The sequence below is a fragment of the Capra hircus genome, chromosome 19 (genome assembly GCF_001704415.2).
Source record: "Capra hircus breed San Clemente chromosome 19, ASM170441v1, whole genome shotgun sequence".
NCBI lineage: Eukaryota > Metazoa > Chordata > Mammalia > Artiodactyla > Bovidae > Capra > Capra hircus.
Window position 1 is genome coordinate 57,843,763 of NC_030826.1, and position 19,385 is coordinate 57,863,147.

A 19,385-nucleotide genomic window follows, 5' to 3' on the forward strand; every position below is an offset into this window, starting at 1 on the left:
GCAGATTCTTAACCACTGGGCCACCAGGGGAGTCCCTGGAGACACTTTCTCACCCGTCACCTTGGACTCCTTTACTTCCAGACCCAGTGGCCAAGGGAGATGAAGGCAGATGGCACAGTGGCTGGGTCCATGGAGCAGCAGTCACGAACAGTACTATTAGAGTATCACCCACCCTCATGGATTCAGCAGACTCCCTCTCAGTGAGCAGGCTGTTCACCGCCTCTGAGCCCCAGAGGCTCCTGCGTGAGATCATCAGGAGGAAGGCCTGTTTTTACAGATGAAAAATCTGACGCCCCAGGGGAAGGACAGGCTCTTTGCCTGGGTCCATCCGTCATGTGTGTGTGTGGCAGGTAGCGGAGAGGTGTGGATGCTAAAATGATCATTCCTGCCGTAACTGTGATTGAGAGGGAAGCCAGGTGCTCCCAGAGAACCGCGTGAGTCCCAGTTCTGAGCAGCCCTGGGGATGACCTCACCCAGGAGGACAGGAGCCATCCAGAGGACGCTGCGACGGAACTTCCCCGCGGGGGCCCAGTCTGAGTCACCTTGGCTCTGGCCCCTGCCTCGGGCTGCATCCCCCAGGCCTCCCACTTCACCCCAGGACATCGCGGTCACCGGCCAGGCCTCATGACTCATGCGGTCCCCTGAGCCAGCCGCCAGGGGTGGAGTCTGTCCCCTCCCCTCTGGCCTCGGTTGGCTTGGGGCCAGGGACGCAGCTGCGATGTGCGGGACGTGTGTGTGGCGGGGAAAGCACCTCGCCCCCTTCAGGGGTCAAGCCAAAGCCGAGGCAGCAACCAGTGGATCTCAAGATGCAGTTTGGAAAGTCCGGAGTGCTCCATGGAGTGCAGACAGCGTGCAGCCCGAGCTCTCGGAGCCCTTGGCGGGTGATTCAGCTAACCATGCCTGAGAAGTGAGGGGTAAACAAAACTCCCCAACAGGGAGCCCCACTTCGGGGGGCCCCCCCATCTAGACAGACGAGTTCGCCCAGAAGGCCAGCAGCAGGCAGGGTGTCGGGTTCCCCCCCCCCGCACCCAGAGCTCAGCCTCTCCTCTCCTTGCTCCTCCTCTGTGCTTCTCATCTTCTAAGGATAGCAATGGTGTCATCTTTGCTCAATCTGTCAGCCTCGCACCTGTGGACAGCCCCTGGCCGGGAGAGCCAGTCGCTGTCCAATTTGATGTCATCTCTGTTTACCGTCTGTTTTAGAAACCAGGTAGTGGGAGGGACTTTTTGAGAATGAAAAAAAAAATGTAAATCCCCAAACGATTTCAGTGAGGTTTTTCTTTTCTTTTTTTTTAAACTGTTGTGTTTTATTTTCATATTTTTCCCTTTCCCTCTTTAACTTTGTCTTTTTAATTACAAAAAAAAAATTATTTTGCGGGAGAGACCATACACGAGTGGGGACAGAAAGGTGACCCAGAGATGTATGACTTTCTTTTCCCCGGTGAGTGTTATCGGATGTCTTTCCGGGCAATTCTTCCTAAAAGGTTTACTCCAGAGCCAGCACAGGAGCCTGCCTCCAGAATCGTGGCCTCGGGGGCCAGCGCTGCCTCCCCCCAATGTAGGAAGTAGGAAGCATGTCATCATCCATGGGACTCGGTTTCATACTGTCGGTCCCTGTGACTCCCCAGAGGGAAGCTGAAGTCGCCTCACGGTTTTGCCCTTTGGTTCATCAATTCTGGAATTTTCCACCTCTAGTCTGTCTCCAAAGAGGGCTGGGAAGGTCGCAGAGGGCTGTTAAAGGTCAAAGGTGGCACCAGCTCACCCGTCCTCGGGCCTGGATGCACACCTGTTGGGCTCTCCCTCCAGACTCTTGGTGGGTCGCAGTCACGACTCCCTGAGCTGTCCCGGGCGTGGGGCGGGGAGCCGGAGGGCTGGAGGCTGGGTACCAGGGATGCTGTCTGCCCTGAGGCTGCAGGGGGCCCCGAAGACCTGGGAAACAGGTGGTGCAGAGAGACCGGCATGCGTGTTCCTCGGCCGAGGTGGGAGAGCTGGTGCGAAGCTCCGCTGACTCACTCTGCCGGAGACGACAGAGGGGAAGTGAATCACTCTGGGCCTTGAGCGAGCACTCCTAAGGCCAGGCCGCCAGCACCTGTCTGGGGCGAGGTTAGCTATTCACGCTGCCAGTCAGGGTGCCATGGGAACCTGCCGTGGGCCGCCTGACTGCACACGGCTCCCACGCTGTCCGCTCCCTGCTTCAGGTTCCTTGCCCGCCTGACCCTGCGTGCAGAAGAGGCCATGGACCTCTTAGTCCTAGAGCTTCTCCTTAGGGGCCCCTCGAGGTACAGATTCCACGGAGGATGAGGAGGGGTGAGGGGAAACCATGGCCAGGAGATCAGCCCGAATCCAGGCATCCTGTGGGGCCCTCCCCACCCCGCCCGCGGCTGCCGCCTCCGGAGATCTGGTTGCCAGGCTCGGTCAAGCCTGCTGGGCATGGCTGCGGGTGCTGTGGGCGATGTCGTCCAGGGGCCCCACGGAGGAGGACCTCTGCCATCTCCCGGGACGCCCCCTGATCTGGGGCCGTGACCTCAGACCCGGCTGCCCTGTGACCCCAGAAGAGGGGGACTCTTCTTGCTGTGTTCTGCTCTGCGGCAGCCCACCCCGGAAGAGGCTGCTGGGCACAGCTTAGGGAAACAGAGGGTGCTTCCGGAGCTCGTGGGAGTACCCAGGCTTGTGAGTCGAGCGAGGCAGCAGGGCGTTCAGATCAGCTCCGCTCTATCCTCTCTCTCCTCCGTGCTCGGAAAAGTACCAGCACACAGCTTCTCCTCCCAGGCCCCGAGAGTGTGTGTCACGCTCCTAGGGTCAGCACTGCCTGGGCACAAGCCATACCTGCCTCCCCCCACCGCCCCCAAAGGCAGTGCCCCTCCCTCCCGCCCTCAAGCAGGAGGACGGACGTTGATGGACTGGGAAGAGGTGGGAACTTCAGTGAGTTGGGCTCCCAGCGTCCAAAAAAGCAGCAGTGCCCAGGCAGAGGAGCCATCCCCTTGCTATCTGGCACCACTCGTGTAAAGCCCTGGGCTTTCCAGGTGGTGGTGCGGTAAAGAACCCGCCTGCCGATGTAGTCCACACAGGTTCCATCCCTGGGTCGGGAAGATCCCCCTGGAGGAGGAAATGGCAACCCACTCCAGTGTTCTTGCCTGGAGAATCCCATAGACAGAGGAGCCTGGCGGGCTGCAGTCTGTGGGGTCACAGAGAGTCGGACACCACTGAGTGACTAAAGCCCCAGAGTCCTGGTGGGCAGCACAGGGAGGCTGGGGCCACCGTCGCCGTGGGCTGAGGACAGAGCCCTGGGGCTTGTTCTCCCTGGGTGGCCCTGAGCGAGTCACACAGCGGCTCCAGCAGAGTTTCCCCGTCTGGGAAGTGGGGATCCTAACACCTGTCCTGCCTCCTTGACAGGGTTTGTGTGAGGCCAGCTGAGATCACCAAGAATGGGACAGGCTCCAGGGGGTGGGGTGGGTGGGGCGAGGGCCACCCAGCGTGGGGTTGAGACACTGGGGTGCTCAACGGTGATTCGCGGTGAGGCAGGGCCTGAGGCCAGAGCTCCCCCGGGAAGGTGACTTACAGGCACCCACCTGTGACTTAGGAGCCCTTGGGGCCTCTCCCGCAGCTGAGCATCAGTCACCGCCTGGTGGACGCGCTTTGTCTGGGCTCCAGCTGCAACAGCCAGCCTGCCCTTGGCTGCTGCAGAAGGCTCCCCCGCCTTCTCTGCCTTTCTCGGTGGGCAGGGCAGGAGCAAACAGGGATCCCAGAGCCTTATCGCTTAGGTTTTCCTTGAGAGACCTTCCGACTGCACGTTTAGAAAGTCTGGTGGCCCTGAGTCCCCTTCTCAGGACACATAGGCATTGGGGTGCTGACTTTTGGTGCCACATGAGCCGTTCTGGTTTATCAGCAAAGAAGAGAGAGGAGCATAGGATTATCAGACTGTGTTCAGTGTACCATTGGGGTGCTTGGCAAACAGCTGTTGAATACGCAGATCATCTAATTCTTAGTGTGTGTTGCTTTATCGTGTTTCATGCGTTCACTGAAAGGAGGACTGTTGAGATTGAAGAGGGCACTCCTGATAGGGCAATAAGCAAATCCTGGTAGCAATAACTTTATTTATATCTGTACTAGTTTCCTGGGTCTGCTGTAACAAATTACCAATAAGTTCAGTTCAGTCGCTCAGTTGTGTCCGACTCTTTGCGACCCCATGGGCTGTAGCATGCCAGGCCTCCTTGTCCATCACCAACTCCCAAACTTTACTCAGACTCATGTCCATTGAGTGGGTGATGCCATCCAACCAGCTCATCCTCTGTCGTCCCCTTCTCCTCCCACCTTCAATCTTTCCCAGCATCAGAGTCTTTTTCAGTAAGTCAGTTCTTCGCATCAGGTGGCAAAGTATTGGAGTTTCAGCTTCAGTATCAGTCCTTCCAATGAATATTCAGGGTTGATTTCCTTTAGGATGGACTGGTTAGCTCTTCTTGCAGGCTAAGGGACTCTCAAGAGTCTTCTCCAACACCACAGTTCAAAAGCATCAATTCTTCAGCACTCAGCTTTCCTTGTAGTCCAACTCTCACATCCATACATGACTATTGGAAAAATCGTAGCTTTGACTAGATGGACCTTTGCTGGCATAGTAATGTCTCTGCTTTTTAATATGCTATCTAGGTTGGTCATAACTTTTCTTCCAAGGAGTAAGCGTCTTTTAATTTCATGTCTTTAGTCACCATCTGCAGTGAGTTGGTGATGGACAGGGAGGCCTGGCTTGCTGCGATTCATGGGGTCGCAGAGAGTCGGACACAACTGAACGACTGAACTGAACTGAAAATAAAGTCTCTCACTGTTTCCCTTGTTTCCCCATCTGTTTGCCATGAAGTGATGGGACCCGATGCCATGATCTTAGTTTTCTGAAAAGTTGAGCTTTAAGCCAACTTTTTCACTCTCCTCTTTCACTTTCATCAAGAGGCTCTTTAGTTCCTCTTTGCTTTCTGCAGTAAGGGTGGTGTCATCTGCATATCTGAGGTTATTGATATTTCTCCTGGCAATCTTGATTCCAGCTTGTGCTTCCTCCAGCCCAGCGTTTCTCATGATGTACTCTGTATATAAGTTAAATAAGCAGGGTGACAATATACAGCCTTGACGTATTCCTTTTCCTATTTGGAACCAGTCTATTGTTCCATGTGCAGTTCTAACTGTTGCTTCCTGACCTGCATACAGATTCTCTGACTGTCTGACCTCTCTCTGCTAAACTGTCTCCAGTTCCTCCATCTTCATTCCTAGAAAGGGATCGAACCATCCTTAACTCTCATACCACCCTACAATCCTGGTAGCAATAACTTTATTTATATCTGTACTAGTTTCCTGGGTCTGCTGTAACAAATTACCATCAACTTGGTGTTTGTTTGTTTGTTTTCAATACACACATTTATTCTCTTGCAGTTCTGGAGGCCAGAAGTCTGAAATGAGTCTCAGGGGCTAAAATCTCGGGTTGTTGTCATCAAAGCTGGCTCCTTGCAGAGGCTCCAGGGGCAGGGAGGGGTGGAGGGTGGGGGGCAGGAATGGTCCCGGCCTCTCGCAGCTTTTGGAGGCTGTGGGCCCACCTGGAGCGGCAGCCGCATCACCCCACCCTCACCTCTGCGATCCTGTTGTGTCTTCCCGTCTGGAGCCAAATGCTCCTCTGCTCCTCCCCTGTGAGGATACCTGTGATTTTGTTTAGCGCTCACCGGGGTAGTCCAAGGCCATCTCCCCTTTTTAACATCTGTCGCTTAATCCCATTTGCAGAGGCTCCTTTGCCACGTACGGTAGCGTTTATAGGTCCCAGAGATTCCCATATGTCTGTCTTCGGGGGGAGGGGGGCATAAGATGTGTCATTATTGACCTGGTACCATGTCCCTGGGGCTTCCCTGGTGGCTCAGATGGGGAAGAATCCACCAGTAGTGCAGGAGACTCGGGTTCAGTCCCTGGTTCTGGGAGATCCCCTGGAGGAGGGCATGGCCCCCCACTCCAGGATTCTTGCCTGGAGAATCCCATGGACAGAGGAGCCTGGCGGGCCACAGTCCACGGGGTCACAAAGACTCGGACACGACTGAGCGACTAACAGCGCAACGAAACTGTGTCCATGGCTGTTGTTATCATATTTCAGTAAGATTTTCATAAGTGGCTCGTTTTTAAAGTCTTTATTGAGCTTGTCACAGTGTCACTGTTGTTGCTTGAGGTTCTCGTTTTCTGGCCACGAGGCGTGTAGAATCACAGCTCCCCTACCAGGGGTTGAAGCCGCACTCCCTGCGCTGGGAAGGCCCAGTCTTAATTAACCACTGGGCCCCCAGGGCAGTCCCTCCATGACCGTTTTCTTATAATAAATTCCTGTAAGTGGAAGGAAAGGTTGAAAGGGCAAAACTTAACATCGGATGAAATGTTTGGAGCAAAGCATTCAGAGTTAAATAGGTTGAACTGGTGTCTTTTGACGGCTGTCCCTTTAAGAGCCCTTCTGGAGGCAGATCTGATGGGGAACAGGGGGCACTGAGTAGGGGGTTGGGTGGTGTGGCTGTGGATTGAAAGCCCCCGGTACAGGAATCACTTAAAGTTAGCCTCTAGGAAGCTCAGGGCTAATGAGATAATTCCCATTAGGAGAGGAAGGAAGTGAAGGTGGCCTGACATCCCTTCTGTCTCTAATTTATGTGATTCACTGAGACCTCCCCCCCTCCCGCCCAGACCGCTCCCCCTCCGCCGGCTCCACTGTCCACCCTTGTTTTGCCAGCCAGGTCTCTGGATTCCGGCGAGTCCCACTGTGCCAAGGAACCTGGGAGGGTTGCCTTCCACCCAGACGCGGCGTTCGGGCTCTTTTCTGGGCAGTTAAGCCAGAGGATCTGGGCTTTGCCCATTTCTTCTCTTTTCCCAGAGCCTCACCCAGCTCCCCTCCATCCCCACCCCTGCCCAGCTGACAGGGATGAGGACTGGTGTCTCTGGGAGCGAAGAAAAGAGAAATGCTTCCAACAGAACGCAGGCCGGCTCCAGGGGCGCTTGGAGGCCAGGCTGCCAAGATCCTGTTTGCTCCCCTCCCCCGCCGCACCCCCCCCCCCAACCCCTGTGTCCCTGTACTTTTAGAGGGAAGAGAGAGAGAGGAAAAAAAGAGAGAAGAGATCCTTCCTGTTTCGCTCTGCTGCCTACACTCGCGGTCAAAACTCTCTCTGCAAACATGAAAATCCAGTTTGCGTCTTTAATTAGAAAAGTGTGAAGTAACCGAAGAAGGTTCGGGTTCTTTCAGGTTCCATCAAACCCTGGAAACACATCTGGGTTTTAGGAGAGGGAGACCCCAGCTCATTGCAGGCCCAGTGCCCTCAGACTTGGCGCTGGGGGGACATGCCGCCCCCACCCTCTGCGCAGGAAGGGTCTCTGGCGCGTGGAGGGAGGTGGGGCTCTTCCTCGCCCCTGGTTTCAGCCCTTCGTCCTCTCGTCCTCCCCGAGGGAGGCCACGTGGTGGACTGTTCCGAGGCAGGGCCAAAGGCCAGAGCAGGGCTGGCCCTGGGGACAGCCAGCGGCCGGGCTGCGCCGTGTGGGTGGCCTGTCCTGTGAGCCTGCGGCCTGACCTCCCAGCCTCTCCTGGAGCCCAGCTGCAGGCTTGGGTGGCAGCCTCGGCCTGCCGTGGCCGTGGGGTGCTGAGACCCCGCTTCCTATCCCCTCAGCGCCCGCATCACACGCCGTGCGGGCTGGGCCGGGGCTGGGGCACACCAGGCAGAGTCTGCGGACAGCCATGCCGCTTGGGTTGGCTCTCCAGGCTGCGGTGTCTCTAACGGGAACGAGACAGAGGCAGACAAACCAGGGGTTTGAGGAAGACAGCATACACGGGAAAAGCCTTGGAAGCGCAGTGGAAAGACGTGCAAGCTAAAGGCAGAGGGTGTCTGTACATTCATCCGTCCATGCATGCGTGCCCAGTCCTGTCCGACTCTCTGTGAGTCCATGGACTATAGCCCGCTAGGCCCCTCTGTCCATGGGATTCTCCAGGCAAGCATCTTGGAGTGGGTTGCCGTCTCCTTCTCCAGGGGATCTTCCCGACCCAGGGATCGATCCCAAGCCTCCTGTGTCTCCTGCTCTGCAGGCAGATTCTTTACCACTGAGCCATCAAGTGTCTGTACATTTCACGATTAAACAATGGCAACGCTGGGGTCCCCGGTGGCCTCAGCTGGGCTGGGATCAAGCGTGCAGCCCCTGGACTGTCCGTGGCCATCTTCACGGCAGGGCTCCCCTGGAAACAGCTGTTATCACCGGCTCGTGACCCCTGGCTCGCTCACCAACTCCCTGTACATGGTGTCCTCAGGCTTTTAGGGGCAGATGAGGGAACATGGAAAGAGGTAAGGGTTCCTCTCGATGCCAGAAACGACTTCATTGATTTAAAAAAGGAGGAGAAAAGCAGTGATGGAAGATCAAGCTGGCATTTCAGACGCCTCTCATGTCTGGTCCACACCAGGGATATAACCAAGGCACGCGCCTCTTCTTCCACCCTTGAAAACATGCTACCTGGATTTTATTTTTTTTTTTAATATTTATTTCACTGCCCTGAATCTCCGTTGTGGCTGCAGGATCTGTAGTTGCCGTGTGTGGGATCTAGTTCCCCAACCAGGGATCCAACCCGGGCCCCCTGCGTTGGGACTACAGAGTCCTAGCCACTGGACCAGCAGAGAAGTCCCCTAGATTCCTTCATAAAGACAATGCTATAGGGAAATATAGTAATGAAGACAAACGCTACTTTTTGAGCCTCAGTCCTCCTAGCACCCCTACCGGGGAGGCGGTCTGAGTGAAACTCCTGCTTTGCAGGTGGGCTTTAGAGGATGGAGGTGGCCTGCCTGGGACTCTGAAGGTGAACCTTGATCTGACTCCGCATCATTAAGTGAAGCATCTCCAGGGCCATGTGCTTCCTGGAGTCCTCCCTGTCGGCGGGACCGAGGCTTCCCAGGTGGCAGTAGTGGTGAAGAACCCGCCTGCCTCCACAGGAGACGTAAGAGACGCAGCGTTCAATCTCCGGGTCGGGAAGATCCCCTCGAGGAGGGCGTGGCAACCCACTCCAGTATTCTTGCCTGGAGAATCCCCATGGACAGGCATGGCAACCCACTCCAGTATTCTTGCCTGGAGAATCCCCATGGACAGGGGAGCCTGGCGGGCTGCAGTTCACGGGGTGGAGGGGGGTCGCAAAACAGTCGGATGCGACTGAAGCGACTTAGTGCGCAGGCCTGCCACTGAGCTGCAGGCGGCTCACTTGTTAGTTCCCTGCTCTGTTCGTCCGTGTGCCTTGTCAGGGCTGCACACCGAGCCGGGTGCTGTGCACGGAAAGAAGAATAGCCTGGCCGCACCGTGCAGCTGCCAGACCTGCGTGGAGCCGAGGAAGGGTGGGGAGGCACCCAGGCCACCACACCTGGCTGCCCTGAAGCGCACGTGCTCTTCCTCTCCAGGCTGATGGGTGATCCAGAGCCAGACTGGCTCAGAGGTCCCTCTGGGTCCTCCCACAGGTGGATCATGGGCACTTCAACATCAGGGCAGACAGCGGAGTCCAAACAGGGACTTCAGGGGCCAAGTGTGGGGAACTGTCCATCTAGGACCCGTCAGTCTCTCCCTCCTGAGGGAAGAGTGTAGTAAACACCCTGCTCTCTGGAACACCCCCTCCCTGGAGTGATTCATGGAGAGATTCCCCCCAAGTAGGTGTCTCTCTGCCCCCGGGTCCCCAGCTTGCATCAGGGCCAGGACACTCCGGGGCCCAGTCCCCTACTCTCTGTTGTTAAATGGGCCACCTGGAAAAGCGAGAGAGCAGAAGGCCCTTGTGATTGGCCGTTAGGCGGCCCCCGAGGGACAGATAAGCAGAGGACAGAGGAGTCTGGGACTGGGGTCCCAGTCATCTTAAAGTCCATCTTGGGGAACAATCCCTTCGGATAAACAAGAGATCTGGGTCGGCCAGTTCGGAAGGGTCTTTGATCCACCTAGAAGTTAATGCTTTTCCGTGGAGAACCACAGAGCGCCCCACCCAGGGCCACGGAGATAACAGGCGGGCGCAATCACCCACCAGCGGCCTCTTGATAATGCCCGGTTTTATTGAGGTCTGGTTTCTGCCCAATGGGAACACATCCGGCAAGCATCAAAGGGACACCGCGTCACCTTGTGCAAAGAATCCCTCGGGGTGTGCGTGTGGGGAAGGGTGTGTGCGTGGCTGTGTGTGTACAAGGCTGCTCGTTGGCAGTTAGCTTCCTAGAGATCAGAGGCCACCAGCTCCGAGGGGGCCTTGACAGGTCACGAATGCCATTCCCTTGTTCTTTTGGCCGGTCCGGCTCCTAAGACATCTCTGCCGGTGTTGACTTAGCATCTCACATGGAAGAGCCACCCCGTGTTGATGGGTCCTGGGCTCCGTTGCAGGGGCTGTCTGATGAGAATTTTAAGGGAGAGGTGTGGTGGATGCTCACAGAGGACAAAGCTTACTCGTTTGGGAGTTGCAGACTTGCCTCTCTGTTGTCGCTCCAAGGTGTTTGCACTGCATGAACACTCCAGGGATGCAGGGCTCACCTGGAAGAGTGAAAGAAACGGGGCATGGGGATGGTGGAAGAACGCACAGGGTGTAGGAGGTCATGTCTTTGCAAGGGTGGAGTTGATGAACACAGTGGTTGAGTGTGGTCCTGCGGGAAAGGGTGTCTCCCCGCCCACACCCGGGCAGTGCCTCTTGGCCCTCAGATTTCACCTGGGGAGGCAGGCTGCTGACCTCGTGACTGGACCCCTGGAGACAGAGGCAGAGAAATACCGCCCTACAAGCGGAGCATCTGGAAGCTTCCTAAAGCTTATTTCTCAACGAATTTGCAAGAGTCGGGACATTAGCACACGAGGTTTATAGGCTGGAGGGAACCCAGAGGTTCTAGTTCAGTTCAGTTCAGTTGCTCTAGTTAAGAGTGAGATGCATTCCGACTTTGTGGGGAAGGGCGGGATGTAGGAAGGGAATGTGGAAGCCTTGGGAATGGCCAGGGGGAGCCCCAAAGCCCTAGATTCTTTGCCCAGGAACCTGTTCAGTGTCCCTGGGGACAGACCAGGCCCCTGAGCTCCTTTCCTCTTTGATAGCCCTGGTGCGGGGCAACTGGATTTCTCCACTTTGTTCCAAGCAGGTGCATTAAGTGGACTGGAAGAATCCCGGGGAAGGGGAAGGGCAGGAGCTGGGAGGCTCCATCCCCCTGAGCCTTTGCCTCTTAAAGACCCACAGGGAGTTCGCCTCTCCTGTAGGACAGTGGTTTTGGCATCAGGGGCCGGTTTCCTGGAAGACAGTTTCTCCATGGACCCAGGTTGGGTGGGTGGATGGTTTGGGGATGATTCAGACACATTGCCTTCATTATGCGCTTTATTTCTCTTATTGTTGCATCAGCTCCGCCTCAGACCATCAGGCATCAGATCCTGCAGGTTGGGGGCCCTGCTAAGAGAGCCCGACGCACGCCTGTCACCCATCTTCCCATCCTGACACGGGTGGGACCTGTTGTTCATCCTGTAGCTGTGAGCCTCTCTTGTCCCCTGCTCCTCTGTCTCCCACCCCTTCTTCCCTCCTCACCTCCTTCCCATCCTCCTTTTTAAATTTTTTCCTTCCTCTCCCTCCTCCCCTCTGCTTCCCCCAGTGACATCCTGGACTTCACGATTTGGGCCAAAGAAAATCAGGAAATGCTTGGCTTAGCCTTTCGACCAGGCAGGCTGGGGATGAAATAATGAAGGAAAAAGATGGTCCCAGCAGGAGAGAGAACTTACACGTGACCGCATCCTTCTTTGCAAGGAGTCAGAGCATCAACCTGTTCAGCTCTGTCTCTTGCTCAGCGGCTGGTTTCTCATTAGATTCTCTCATCCCTTTCCTCCCTGACCCGGGTAGGGACCGCCAGCCAAGCTTATTATCAGGACAGCTTTCGAGAAGTGAAGTCTCTCCTTGCTCAGAGTGCATCTGTGGGAGGATTCTGGTTTCAGTGCCTGGGGAGTTTACCAATTGGATGCAGAATGGAGGCTCCCCGTTCCTAAACCGGCCCCACCGCAGGATCACCGTTTTTACCGAGACGGTGCTTCTTGTCCAGTGAGTTCATGTTTATAGCATTGGGTGGGAGCCGGCTCATTGTGTGCTGGCTTCATGAGCGGAGGAGGCTGGGGCTTTGTGTGGTTATTCCTGGGAGACACCTTCCTGCAAGGCGTCCACCTTATTCTGATGGGAAACGCGGTGACACAGCCCCTAGGAATTCCACGCCAGCCAGTCACCTGTCTGGCAGCTGGGATGTGCGTTCCCAGGTCTGCCCTGGCGAGCCTGGTGCGGTTTCTGCCTCGGGGCGTCTTGCGTCCCGGCTGTCGTCGGGACTCAGGTGTATCGCTACCTTCTTCTTCTTCTCTCTGGGCTCGCTGGCCCTTGGCAACGTGCAGTGGTTCTCAGCACCCGCCACCCATCGGAATCAGCGGCTCGGCTCTAACTGCTGCCTCGTCCCGCCCTAAGCGATTCTGGCTTCCCCAGGCTGGGCCGAGCCCCAGGCACGGGAGTTTTGAAAAGCTTGCCAGGTGATTCTCAGGTGCAGCCGAAGTCAGGAAAGGGCCGCACCTCAGGGGCAGTGATTGTCTGTGGGAGGGATTCTGCAGTTCCCCACCCCCCACCCCCCAATGCCAGACACACGCCAGCGTCCGAGACGTTTTCGCTGGTCACACTGAGCGGGGCTGCTCCTGGCTTCTCGAGGCTGGAGGCCAGGGGTGTAGTTGAGCATCCTCCAGTGCCTCGGACTTCATCCCAGTGCCAGCCCCTCAACCCCAACCAAGAGCAGCCAGCAACCCTCTTCTCTAGGTCAGTGGGGAAGCAGATGGTGCATGCCTGACTGACAAGCTCAGTTTCCTATATGGTGCAAGATCAGCACAAACGTAGTGGCTTGAACCCACACTCACTTCTTCTCTCACAGTCTCTTTCTCCGGCCACTCTCACTGGGTCGGAGTCAGGGCGTCTGCAGGGCTATTTTCCTTCGGGAAGCTCTCGGGAAGGGTTCATTTCCTGGCCTTTCTAGCCTCTGGCGACCGCCTGCTTCCCTTGCCTCCTGCTTCCTGCCTTGAAACACTCCCTCCAGCCTCCCGGTCCTGTCCTCACACCTCCTGCTCCTTCCTCTGTGTCACACCCCCCTCCGCTTCCCTTTCATTAGGACACTTGTGAGTATATGTGTCCCCTCTCTCCCTCAGTCATCCAAGACGATCTCTGCCTCTCAAGATCCTTGACTTGCTCACACCTGTGCAGTCTCTTTTGCTGTAGAAGGTAACGACATTCACAGGTTGCAGGGGTATTAAGACGTATCTTTGGGGGCCGATAGTCAGCATGTCAGGCTTCCCAGGTTGGCACAGTGGTAAAGAACCTGTTGGCTGCCAACGCAGGAGGCGCAAGAGATGTGAGTTCCGTCCTTGGGTCGGGAAGATCCCCTGGAGGAGGGCATGGCGACCCACTCCAGTGTTCTTGCCTGGAAAATCCCAAGGACAGAGGAGCCTGGAGGGCTACGGTCCATGGGGTGGCAGAGAGTCAGACTTGAGCTTTCATGACACGCATTCCGCCTTTCACAGGGGCCCTCTTGCCACCACTGTTCTTCCTTTCCTGGTCCCCAGTTTTTCTCCAGGGGTTGCTCCACCTGTAGACTCTTCACATGCGTTCTACTTCTGTCCTGGGTGTTTTCAGAGAGGCAGGGTCTGAAGGGCAAGGCAGTGCGTTGGAGTCCTGTCTAACCAGCTCCTAGTGGCCATAGCAACAGGCAGGAAAACATTCGAGTGGGAAAAGGGGTGGAGGGGGGTGGGGAGGGGACCCGGCCTTGGAGTTAGCAGCTGCTTTAACCTGGAGAATGATGCTGGGGGGAGAGGCAGGGAAGCCGAACTGGCGTCTCAACCACCGTCAGCTTCCCAACCCCCCCACCCCGCCCCCGAGTCTGGGTTTCTAGGTGATCTTTCGGATCTCCAGGTGCCCACTAATCTGCTGGCCCAGTGCCTTTCTCTAGGCTAACAGAGGTGTGTCTTTGGCCAAATACGAACGCTAGACCCAGAAGGGTTTGGTGTGGGGCGAGGGTGTGTCCCGCTCTGCTGAGGCTGGTCCTAACCTCGTTTTCCTCCCCTGGGTGGAGGCTCTCATTTCCACCCTCCCGCGCTCCAGCCCCCAGCCCCTTTGGCTGGGTCTGTGGGCTTGGGATGAGTCGGGCGGTGGGGGGAGCAGTCGTGTGTTTGGCTTTTTGTTTTGTTCTGCGCATGCCTCCCGACGTTCCCCTCTGTGTTTAATGTCCCGGTGCCGAGTGCATGCGGTTGCTGGGAGACGAGAAGGAAGTCCCCGAGTGATTCACCGGCAGCTGCCAATTCATTTGCTCGCCGTGTGCGTCTCCCTGGGGAAAGGCCTTCTCCCTGGTCCTCTCCGGTTCAGCTCAGACAGCTGCTGGAGTCTGAGGAGGGGAAACGTGGAAACCAGAAAGTTTAGCAGGACTCTGGGGCTGTTGGGGGCATTTCGGGATCCCAGGGAGAGTGTCTGGAGGGAGAGACTTCCGGTCTCCCTCTTGGCCGCCTGGAGCCCCAGGGCACCCCCGTGAAGGCTGCTGCGCTGGCTTTGGGGGAGCTGACGCCTGCCGGCACAGTCTCTCCTTCAGCAGTGCTCCCACCCGGCAAACGTCTTGAAGCATCTTCTCCCTCCCCAAGGCACTTACAGTGACGTCCTGCCGTCTCTGACCGTCAGCACCCCTCTCTCTGGCTTCATCGCAGCCCACACATCCCCACCCGGGGTTTAGCCCAAGCCCCCAGGAAGGAGAGCTCCCTCTCGCCAGGCTGAGCCGCGACCTCACAGGACCGTGGAGGGGCAGAGGGCCTGTTGGTCCTCTTGCACCTAGTGTCCTCCATGCGCGTCCCTCTGGTGCTGAGGTCCTTCCGGCCTCAGCTCGGTCAGTGGCTGCCTCTCTGCTGTGGCTGGAAGTGGAGCGTGCCTGTCTGTTTCTGTCTGCCTTCTCAGCGTCTCATCCCACGTGGTGCCTGTGAATGAGCAGATTTGCAGGTGATTTGTTGTGGGCTGGCAGTGATAGAGTCAGAGAAGGGGGTCGCCCAGAATTATCTGCATTCGTGACTGTGTGTGTGCTTAGCCTCTGTCGTGTCCGACTCTGTGCGACCCCATGAACTGTAGCCTGCCAGGCTCTTCTGTCCAGGGGGATTCTGCATGGAAGAACACTGGAGTGGGTTGCCATGCCCTCCTCCAGGCGATCTTCCCGACCCAAGGATTGAACTCGCGTTTCCTGCATTGGCAGACGGACTCTTTACTGGTGAGTCACCTAGGAAGCCCAACGCTCCTTCTATAAGCAGTATTTTAGTTAAGGGGGAGAAAAGGCCTATTTATACTGTTCAAGTTTCCCTGGTGGCTCAGATGGTAAAAAAAAAAAAAAAAAATCCACCTGCCAATGCAGGAGCCCCAGGTTCCATCCTGGAAAGATCTCTTCCCAACCCAGGGATCTGACCCAGGTCTCCCACGTTGCAGGTGGATTCATTATCAGCTGAGCCACCAGGGAAGCCCATGAATACTGGAGTGGGTATCCTATCCCTTCTCCAGAGGAACTTCTCGGCCCAGGAGTTGAAAGGGTGTCTCCTGCATTGCAGGTGGATTCTTTACCAGCTGAGCCACCAGGGAGGGTCTCAGCAATTTTAAGATGAGGAGGTCCCCTGAGGGCGTTTCGTGGTACTCAGTGTATTTGTGGCTCAGAAATGCGGAGTTAGGTGGGGTAGTGGGAAGCCAGGAAAGCATAAGGCCAAGTCCATCTTCACGTATTTACAGTCAGCAGTGCAGAAGGGAAATGCATTAAATTGTGTTTTTCCACTTCCTCCCTTATCTGCTTTGGATCATCTCCTAATTAGTCGTTAAGGGTCTCTTGAGAAGCGGGTGACAGAGGATGAGATGGTGGGTTGGCATCATGGACTAAATAGACATGAGTTTGAGAAAACTCTGAGAGACAGTGAAGGACAGGGAGGCCTGGCGTGCTGCAGTCCATGGGGTGGCAAAGAGTTGGACATGACTGAGCAACTGAACGACGACCTGTGAAAGCAGAGGGATGTTCCAGCTGAAGTGAACATCAAGCTTAAGGACCAGACGCTGGCCATCCTGTACGGAGACACGTGGCCCCTCTGTGCCTCAGTTTTTTCATCTGTAAACTGGGTGATCTGACCCCTCCATGCTCCTGACCCCATGGCTCACAGGCTGAAAAACAGAACTGTCCGCTTCTTCTGAGCTGTATTTGGTTTTTAAAATCAGCCATGGTGTAGTGGTAAGACTTGTGGGAGCATTCCCAGCAATGATTCAGTGTACAGAGTTCCTTGAACAGTATGTGTTAGTCACTTCGTCATGTCCGACTCTTTGTGACTCCATGGACTATTATAGCCTGCCAGGCTCCACTCTCCGTGGGATTCTCCAGGCAAGAGTACTGGAGTGGGTTGCCATTTCCTTCTCCAGGGGATCTTCCCAACCGCGAGATCGAACCCGGATCTTCTGCACTGGCTGGTAGATGTTTTACCATCTGAGCCACCAAGGAAACTTGAACAGTGTAAATAGGCCTTTTCCCCGCCTTAACTAAAATACTGCTTGAAGGAACATTGGGCCTCCCAGGTGGCTCAGCAGTAAAGAATCTGCCTGCCAGTGTGGGAGATGTGAGTTTGATCCCTGGGTTGGGAAGATTCCCCTGGAGAAAGAGATGCAACCCACTCCATTATTCTTGCCTGGGAAATGCCTTGGACAGAGGAGCTGGTGGGTTACAGTCCTTGGGGGTCACAAAGAGCTGGACACGACTGAGCGACTAAAGAATGACAATAGTGTACTGCTCGGTAGCTGGAACGTTCTGGATTAAAGGCAGTAAGGTGATGTTTGTTGTTGAAAGACATCCATTGAAAGGGCAGGAGGCAGAGTCTCACTCTGTTGCTTTTTTTGGTCCACAGGCCTGGGAGGCAGGACAGGTGGAGAACTGTTCCTCTCGCCCGCAGTCCCCACCAGGAGCCTCAGTGTAACCATGAAGACCCCAAGGAGCTAAGATGGGACCTTCTCTTAAGAGGCAAGTGCTCTGGATTGGAACAAGAAGTCTCATTTTGGAGAACAGACTTCGCTGGTGGCTCAGGTGGTAAAGAATCTGCCTGCAACATAGGAGACCCAGGTTCAATCCCTGGGTCAGGAAGATCCCCTGGAGAAGGAAATGGCAACCCACTCCAGAATGCTTGTCCCATGGACCGAGGAGGTTACAGGTTACAGGTCCATGGGGTTGCAAAGAGTTGGACGCAACTGAGTGACATACACACACACACACACATTCTGGAGGCTGAAGGAGCTTCTGGATTTAAGATGTTTGAGGAGAAAGCAAAGAGCCTCGGCCTGAGCAATCCTGTCTGCGTTGACCTGCGTGACCAGGAGGCCGCCTCCAGCTGAAGGGCACGCCGTGACCCTGGACCTTATAACTCCTTCTGCTGGTGCCTGGTCTTCAGACCGCCCCCGACCAGTCCTCGGAAACCAGAGGATTTTCTCCTCCATTCTTTCATGCTCCCCACCTCCCACGTCTGCTGAGCCTTCGGACTCAGCAGGTCTCTTTTACTCCATCACTTCTCAGCTGGATATAGAGCGAATAGTTCACTACACATAAGTCAACTGGTCTTACATTTTGCTCCTTCTGAAAAGGCCAGTGTTTGCACAGTGCTGTACAAGCAGCCTTGGAAGACCATCCCTCCTTATGTATGTGTGTGGGGTCTGGCCCCACAGGCTCCAGTGTGATACAGGTCTGTGCAGAAATCCTTCAGGCTCTAAAGACGCTGGGATGCTGGAGGGGCCCTCGCAGGGAGCTGGATCCTGAAGGCTGGCATCGCCCACGTTCAGCTTTCTTGGTTCGGATTGCACGCAGGTGGAGAAGCAGAACATGGACACGTCTTCTGTTGACACGGATGCGTGATCAGCTCCCAGCGGGGCAGTCAGAGTCCCTGTCCAATCACCGTGCTTCATTACAGACTGTCCAGGGGCCAGACTTGATGGTGTTTCTAGAGGACCCCCTCTTTCCAGTGTGTCGGACCATAGATAGGGCCCCCCAAAACCCAAGTCCTGTTGAGGAAGTGAACCTTTTCTGTGGAGAACAAAACAGCTCATGATGAAGCAAAAATAATACAGCCACTGGAAACAATGGAAAATAGACTGTGGGGTGTGTGTGTGTGTGTGTGTGTGTGTGTGTGTGTGTCACACGTTTGTATAGAATAAGAGCCAGGAAGAAAATTTCTGCATCTTAGCTAGACAGACCAAGAACTAAAAACCTCTGGGATGGTGTTGTCTGGAGAGGGAAGGAGTTGGCTGGAAGACTTCCTGAAATTCCTTTGACCTCTAGGGTCCCGTAAAATATCAGGGGCGTGTAAATTGGGCCAAAGTGTGTGCTCTCTGTCTGAAGTCTCCTGGATAACCTTCGAGGTCGGCTCAGAGGCTGTTGACTCGGAACTCCCCTCCCCCAGTTCCCTTCCCTTTCCAGACACGGGCTTTATCTGGGATAAGGCGGCGGAACTTGGTAGTGGTAGCGGGGGAGAGGGGAGATGGAGGTTGCGCCAGCCACAGTTTGTGGTGCTCACGACAAGTGAGAACAACCAGAAGGCAAATTACAGGTTCTTCCCAGGTGAGTTAAAGCCAGGCTTTCAGGATCGCATGCCATCCTGAAGTTGTTGCTTCTTGTCAGAGGATCAAGGCTTTATCTCTTCTGCTGAAAGACAGGCTTAAGCATCTCATCTAACCCTGCTCATCTTGTGTGGTGGCCCCGGTGGGGGGCGGGATGGGGGGTGGAGGTCATCACCTACTAGAGTAGAGATGAGCATGCAAGCATCTAGAAAAGACTCTGTCGTTGCACACCTGTCGAGATAAAGACCCAACCTCCTCCACGTGCGTCTTTCCCTCTGTCCTGGATTTCCGTGCCTTCACTGCCGTTAAAGGAACACTGGCCAGCCCCTGGGGTGTCATTTTTCTTTTTCCTTTTTTTTTTAAAAAGGACTCATTTCAGATGTTTCCTTCATTTTTATATCCCACACGTGGTCATTGGTTCCAGAAGAAGTCCCGCTGTGGTACCAAAAGCAGAAGTTTCCTCTTGTTCTCTCTTTTCTTCTCATCCACGTCGAATCCCAGATCCGCAGAGCCTGAAGTGGTCTACAGCATCGCTCTTATCTAGATCTACCTCTGACTAGTGCAGGAATCCTGTTTCCAGCATCGGATGCGGGATGGGCAGGCCGTGGGGGAGGCAGCCTTTCTGGCAGCTGGAGAGAGACCTGGGAGAGAAGGTGGGACGACGTTCAGCCTTCGGGGGAGCAGCAGAATTCTAAGGAGTGCTTCATCCACGTGCGTCTGTTTCTCCATCCGATAGCGAGCCAAAGGCATCTCATTTCTGGGTCCAGCTGTG

General features: G+C 55.5%; 1 long non-coding RNA gene across 2 annotated transcripts in view; it reads left to right on the plus strand.

Moving 5' to 3' along the window:
* LOC106503297 overlaps positions 1 to 17,170 on the plus strand; it is a 153,597-nt gene extending 136,427 nt beyond the window's left edge. For both annotated transcript variants that reach the window (XR_001296937.2, XR_001919639.1), the window contains exon 3: positions 16,918 to 17,170. This is a non-coding gene — a long non-coding RNA (uncharacterized LOC106503297). The remainder of the gene's footprint in view (positions 1 to 16,917) is intronic.